This window comes from Camelina sativa, chromosome 12 (genome assembly GCF_030686135.1).
Source record: "Camelina sativa cultivar CO46 ecotype springtype chromosome 12, ASM3068613v1".
NCBI classification, from domain to species: domain Eukaryota; kingdom Viridiplantae; phylum Streptophyta; class Magnoliopsida; order Brassicales; family Brassicaceae; genus Camelina; species Camelina sativa.
This window is the reverse complement of record NC_141891.1, coordinates 14,233,078-14,239,811: the sequence shown is the minus strand read 5'-3', so window position 1 is coordinate 14,239,811 and position 6,734 is coordinate 14,233,078. Positions and strand designations below refer to the sequence as shown.

Below are 6,734 nucleotides of genomic sequence, written 5' to 3'. Positions count from 1 at the left end.
GCCATTGGGTAAAAAATTCGGATCGGGTCAAAGAAAACACGCGGACCTTTTACGGATCGTGTAAACCTAATGAAAATTTAATCTTCTTCCGCCGTCATCGTTGTCGAAACCATTTGCAGAGATTTTGTTCTTCTTTGTGCTTCCTTTCTCAAAATTAACTTCCCTCATCATGAGAGCGTATCATTGTCGCAAAAAGATATTATAGGAGAAGGTCATCAAAGGTATTTAGAGAAAGGATTAAGGGGAAAACTGGATATATCTCCAAAGAGAGAATTGGTTTAGTCGATGAATTGGGGGAGAAAGGTGAAGACGTGATATGCGATTCGGAATCAGAAGAGGGAATTAAGGATTCAGACACGAACGAATCTAGAAAGAAGCGACCAGTTCTTGAGACAAGTGATGGCGAGGGGAAAAATAAAAAGAGAGATATGAAGAGGAAGAAGAAGAGTGATGATTTCAACATTTTTTTATGGTTCCGTGAACAAGACAAAGATGGTAACTCTCTTTTTCTTAGTAGAATTTATATTGAGGTAACTTTGCAATGTACGTCTTGGGTTAATTGGTGTCACTGTTTTTTTTTTCGTCCCTGGAATTAGGCAAGAAGAGAATAATTTGATCAACTTCGTGTAGAAAACCAGAGACTCTTGCGAAGTATGTGATACTCTCCAAACATTTCTCCGTGTTCATTGAAACGTTCTGCAAGGAATTAACAATTGTCTCTGGCTTGGTGTTGTTGGTATGTGTTGCTCTTTTTAGGTTAGAAAGTAGAGATGCTGTCTTTCGTTGTGTTTACCAGTACAGGGATAATCCCAATGCTCTTGGTAGAGCCAACGAGAGCAGACTCTGTGTATTGACGACATACGGCATTGCACTGGTAAGTTAAAATTTTGTTCTGAAACGTTTACGATTTTTAGGTGTTGGCGTTTTGTTATTTAGTTTCAAAATTTAGTTTCGTTTCATACTCAATCTAAACAGCTCATCAATCAGTTTTGGTTAATTTCGTTTCATATTTGCTCTGTGATTTTGCTAACAATTTGTGTTTCCTCTATATATGCTGCCTCCGTTTGCAACAGGAGCTTCTTTTATCCCGGATTTCATATACATCAGCGAGAGACGCCGACTTGCAACAGTGAGTTCTTCTTTCTACTTTTTGACCTCTCATATTACTTTGTTGTAGAAAAAATGATATCAGTATATATTTACTGTGCCAGTATGTTGCATCGTTAGCAAGACCTCTCATCTATTGCCATGGCAAGTATGTGATCAGGTATAAAACCAAAAAATCTGTTAATTGGTTGGGAGGAATTGACGTTATTAGATAAAACAAATGTTTTATTAAATATCTTCAAAAAATTGGATAATCTTTGATGATGTAATGTAAATTATTATCTTTAAAATATTGGTGAGAGAACCCAACCTTGATTAGCTTGATCTTTGAAGATATTAGGCTAGGTTTTTTAAAATAAGTTGATAAGATATGCTACATAAATGTTTTGATAATGGTGCTTGTGTGATTGTTTCCATTTTCATCTGTCCTTTCTCTCATATTCATCTCTACTTATGTGTGTGCACCTATGTTGAAATATATTAGCAGAAGAAGAACTTTATTTGATATTATCAACTCAACTTTTACAATTGCAGGTTATTAGATATATATAGGTTACTACTCCATCTGATGGATTCAGCAACCGGTTGATCCTCCGTTAAAGACATTCAGTATTTCAGGACTTGGAGGACAACACCAGAACAAGTATGACTCCGTTGTGCGTCTTAAACATCTCCCCACCGGAATCGTAGCACAGGCCGTCGAGGATCGTTCGCAGCCTTATAGAAGATAGGGTTACCTATATGAATGGTACACATGAAAACCACAATGTGGAGATTTCCATGTGTCCTGACACATAAAGCTGTTTCACCTATATTAAGTTTTCATGTTAATCGTTACTGTACTACTAAATAACTTAACCACATGTCTTTAACAAAAAAACTTAACCACATGTATCAATAATAGACTGAAGTATATACCACTCATAGAGACACATAGTGCTACAAGTACTTCAAAAGAGATTACCTTTACTGACTTTTTTAGCAAAAGATTTTAACATATCATATCATTTGTGTTTGTTCATTTTTTGATGTTTGCTTTTCATGTCATCTTAACAAAATGAGAGGAAATGAAGAGAAAATAGAAATCTAAGGTTTGCCTTGACAATACATTAAGTCAAGAAAGATAATGATTAAATTACTGATTCAAAAATAAAAGTTTGTATTCGGTTTACTTTAGACTTAATGTTTTATACCGGATATAGATTATTATTTTTATTTTTTAATCCACTGGATATAGATTATTTTATACTTTAATTTTTAAATATATAATGAATACTTACACTAATAAAAAATTAAAATATCATGCGACGAAGTTATATGGTTGAAATAGTTTGGTTCAATATTAATATAAATTTAAATTATTACTAACTTAGTGATACACGGGTAATTCTTCATTTCATTATTTTGCTATCAGTATTAGAATATTATATATATATATATATATTAATGTAAATTGATTAAAATTTGATCATGTAAAAACAAATTATCTTGCCATAAACTGAGGGTTAAATCCTGTAATTAATAATCAAATACAAATAACCTTACACTTAACAAAAAAAAATTATAAATAACTAAAACTTAAATCTTAAAAAAATTAGTTTTAAAAAATAGTCCCGCAGTGTGCCACGGGTTAAATATTTGCAATTTTTTATTTTATTAAGTAGATGTTTGTAGACAGATCTCATAATTGTTTTAAAATTAAATCCATATATATTTTATTTTTTTTCCTTATTTGTACTTTATTAACTATTTACAAATTGTTTATAAATATATAGTTTAACTATGCAAAGCAAGACTCAAAATACAATATATATTTTCAAATTAATTTCAATTATCGTTTTCTATTATTAATATTTAGTCTAACTACACAAATCCCATAATAATAAACTTATACATACATCATACCAAAAGATGGGTCACATAATTATTAAAATATAATATAATTTAAAATATTATTATCTCTACATTGTAAACGAAAAATAAAATCACAAAACAGTATATTTGTGACAAAATTAAATTAAATGAACAATAAGGATATCTTAACTATATAATAAACCACTACATGCATCTACACAATGGAAATTATACACTACATAATATATTTATATAAAACTATAGTACAGTTAAAAAATACAAAATTGAGTGTTTACATATATATAGTTAACATAATAAATAAATTAAATTTAGTATTTCTAAATTAAATTATAGCTCCGCGGTGTACCGCGGGTGAATATCTAGTAGTATTAAAAAGTCTAGCCATATAGGGTCCAGTTTTTCAAAAAGAAATTTTTTATTAAGGAATTTTTTTGATTTTTTGGATTTGACATAGGCCCATTTTAGTTTAAGACGGAACTGATTGTTGATGTCCTCTTACGTACAAGGAAAATGACAAAACTCAAGAACTTAATCATATCATAGTAATGTATTGATATCTTCTTATTGGTTTATTTATTATTTTCATTTAATGCTTTCTATTTTTTTTAATTTTTTTATTTGCTTTCTAATTGTTAAATTGCTTTAAACAATATCTAAGACCTAATTAACACAATACATTTAACTCACACATTAAAACAAAATTATAACTGAAAATAAAATAAATTATGCATTAATCATATTCTACCACTCAATTTTATTCAAACACAATAAATTATTATTGTAACTCCATAATTATAAATGTAACTTCAGTCAATTCTTATCATATAAATAAACATTCTCTCATTTTCCCATATTGGTATTTTTTTACTTTCTCATTTTCACATTCTCTCATTCTTTTCCACTTCTCTCATTTTCTTCCACAATACCTCAAATCATTTTTTTAATCTTTTTTTTTGTTGTTGTATGGGTTACAAAAAAACAAATGAAATATCATTGTAAATTATTAATGCTAAATTTTAATTTTAGAGACTACATGATACATAGTTTACATTGTTCTTATTCTTAAAGATTCATCTCCATTATCTAATTTGGATTATCATCTAATAAGTAATCATTCTTTCTTTCTCTCATACCAATATCAAATGTTGTTATATCTCATATGTGTTGTAAGAGTTTAATTATATATTTTAATTTAGAAAGTATTATATATATTTAACATTGGGAAAACATTGTTTTCAATTTTTATTTTATTTATATAAAAATAAAATATTTCTTGCCTTTCTAATCTATTCATATTTTTTTTTTAATTTCTATAGTTAAATTTAAATTCACATATGTTGGTTTTAATAAAAAAAATCAAGTTTATTTGAGAATTAGATGTTCTTATTCCTTTTAAACGATCAATGTATAAATTATTATACTTTTGAATCAAATTATGGACCCACCAACACTCACTTTTAAATTAAATAAGTTTTAATTTTAGGAGTTGGAAAAGTATAAAAGTTTGTTTGTAACTCCCATAATAAAATCATAGTAGTATTCTCAATGAATTTAATTTAATACAATAGAACATGTTAAAAAGTATGCACTTAATTGCATTTTTGTAACTCTCAAATAGTTACCTTTGATACATCGATTTCTGTATAATCTTTTAAAAGAAAGACATATATCTCATAACTCTCATGACCTCATATTTCAAATCTCACATAATTTTATAATTTCTACAATATCATTATTTTCCTTGATTTAACCAAAGATATCTTAACTTAATAAAAGTTTCATTATATTTGAATAGAATATACATGTAATATATGATATATAGTTTAGTTATTTTTTTCTATATGAAACATTATCATTTCATATAAATCAAAATCCAGACAAAATCAAAGACTTTAAGATGATAGCCTAATAAATTAGTTGCTGTTTTTTATTTTATTTTTATGAAAAATGTATTAGTCTAATAATTTATGGTTATACTCACTTAGTTATAAATGTATGAGATACTGCAAACTACTGTATATTATTTAGATTTTTTCTTAATTGAAACATCGTAAATCTCTTTAAGCTATCACCATAAATAAATAAAAATATGCATAACTAACCCCACAAAATAAATTTTATGAAATATATATCACAATAATTTTGAAATATGAATACAACTACAAAAATAAATGGCATATGGCATGTAAGATACAATATGACTTAATTGCACTAAATATATTATCATAAAAAAAAATTGATTTCTTTACTTTATTTAAATGCATACTATGTAGTTTTTAAATTTTGATGTACACCGAAAAAATAAAATAAGAATAACATGTTAATTTATATTATTTTTTCAAAATAGAATATCGATTATGTAAGAACTCACGCTTAGCGTGAGCTAACACCTACTTATCTATAAAAGTTATCATATTAAACTTGAAGATTTTAGCTTAAAACTGATTGTATTGAGTCATAAATCAATGTAAATATATTTAGAAAATATTGATCTTGGTATATAAAGAAGACAATTATAATCACAGAAATCTATTTCGAGATATGCATGGATCTAACAATCTAAGGTAGAAGAGAAAAAACAAACGATATTAGTGAAGAAATGATATTAGTAGTTATTTACGGACGGGACTGTAATTTTCACTTAAGCTTATTGGGCCTGACCGTCTGAGTTAATTGCAATGAGAAATTTACTTATACAGAAGATTTACTTTTACTCTTTGACTTTTGACTATATATTTTCATGTATTATAAAAGATAACTAATTAACTATGTTATTAGTTATTACCATGATAACATTTTATTATTGAATTTGATTTGACCGCATATACATATACTTGAATGGAACAACATATAGTAGAGCATTAGTATTATGCAGCATAAACATTAAGTTGCATAATCTGTATTGCGGAGCACTAGAGTGATAAAATAATAAATTTATATTTAATATATTATATTAACTAAATATATAAATTAAATATGTTTAATTAGAAAAATTAATAATTACTCATTGCTATATAATATGTTTAGTATATTTCACACATTTAATAAATATTATAAGTTATTTTTATATATTCAATAATTAAAAATTCTATATATAATATATTATGAAATAATTAATATATATTCTAATTTTTTATAAAACATTATATATTTACATTTTTAATTTCAATATTTTTAGTTGGCATTTTCTAACTAACCTATTTAAGCTGTTGACAAAAAACTTTAAATATATTTTTTAAATCCCTTAATATAATATAAAACATTAAAATAAAATAAAATAATACTATATTAAAAACTTTATATCTCCATTTATATTTTAATATTAATATTTTTAATGTATTAAATAAATTATTATATTATTTTATAAATAACATTAATACGTTACTGATAAATATTGTATTATAACAAATAAATTAATTTTTTATGAAATCACAATTTTTTTACACTTTTTACAAAATAAATCAATTATATTAAACTATTTTAATAATATTAGTATTTTAGAGGTAAATGTTTGGCAAATGCTTCAAATGACATATGATAGCAATTGTAGCTTCTAAATGCTCTCTTCTATGCTCTTTTAATAAATGTTGATTGGATGATAAAATTTTAAAAAACTCCTTCATATGCATTTTCAATCAAAGCCATAGTGAAAGAGTCATCCATATACAATAAAGGGAAATCTGATTAAGAGAAAGGGATCTTGTTTTGATATTAATTATAGACTTAATATTTAATGTCAATGGCAGTGGTTG

The 6,734-nt window shown here is 25.9% G+C and overlaps 1 long non-coding RNA gene across 2 annotated transcripts; it reads left to right on the top strand.

Annotated features, from left to right (window-relative positions):
- On the top strand, window positions 1-2,109 carry LOC104792961 (uncharacterized). 2 transcript variants are annotated; one of them, XR_015575434.1, is made up of 6 exons: window positions 43-495; window positions 597-651; window positions 757-874; window positions 1,074-1,129; window positions 1,212-1,267; window positions 1,642-2,109. It is a non-coding gene; the product is annotated as an uncharacterized LOC104792961 (long non-coding RNA). The 2 variants fall into 2 exon arrangements; XR_015575435.1 differs by lacking the exon at window positions 1,212-1,267 and having other exon boundaries at window positions 1-495.
- The last annotated feature ends 4,625 nt before the right edge of the window (window positions 2,110-6,734 follow it).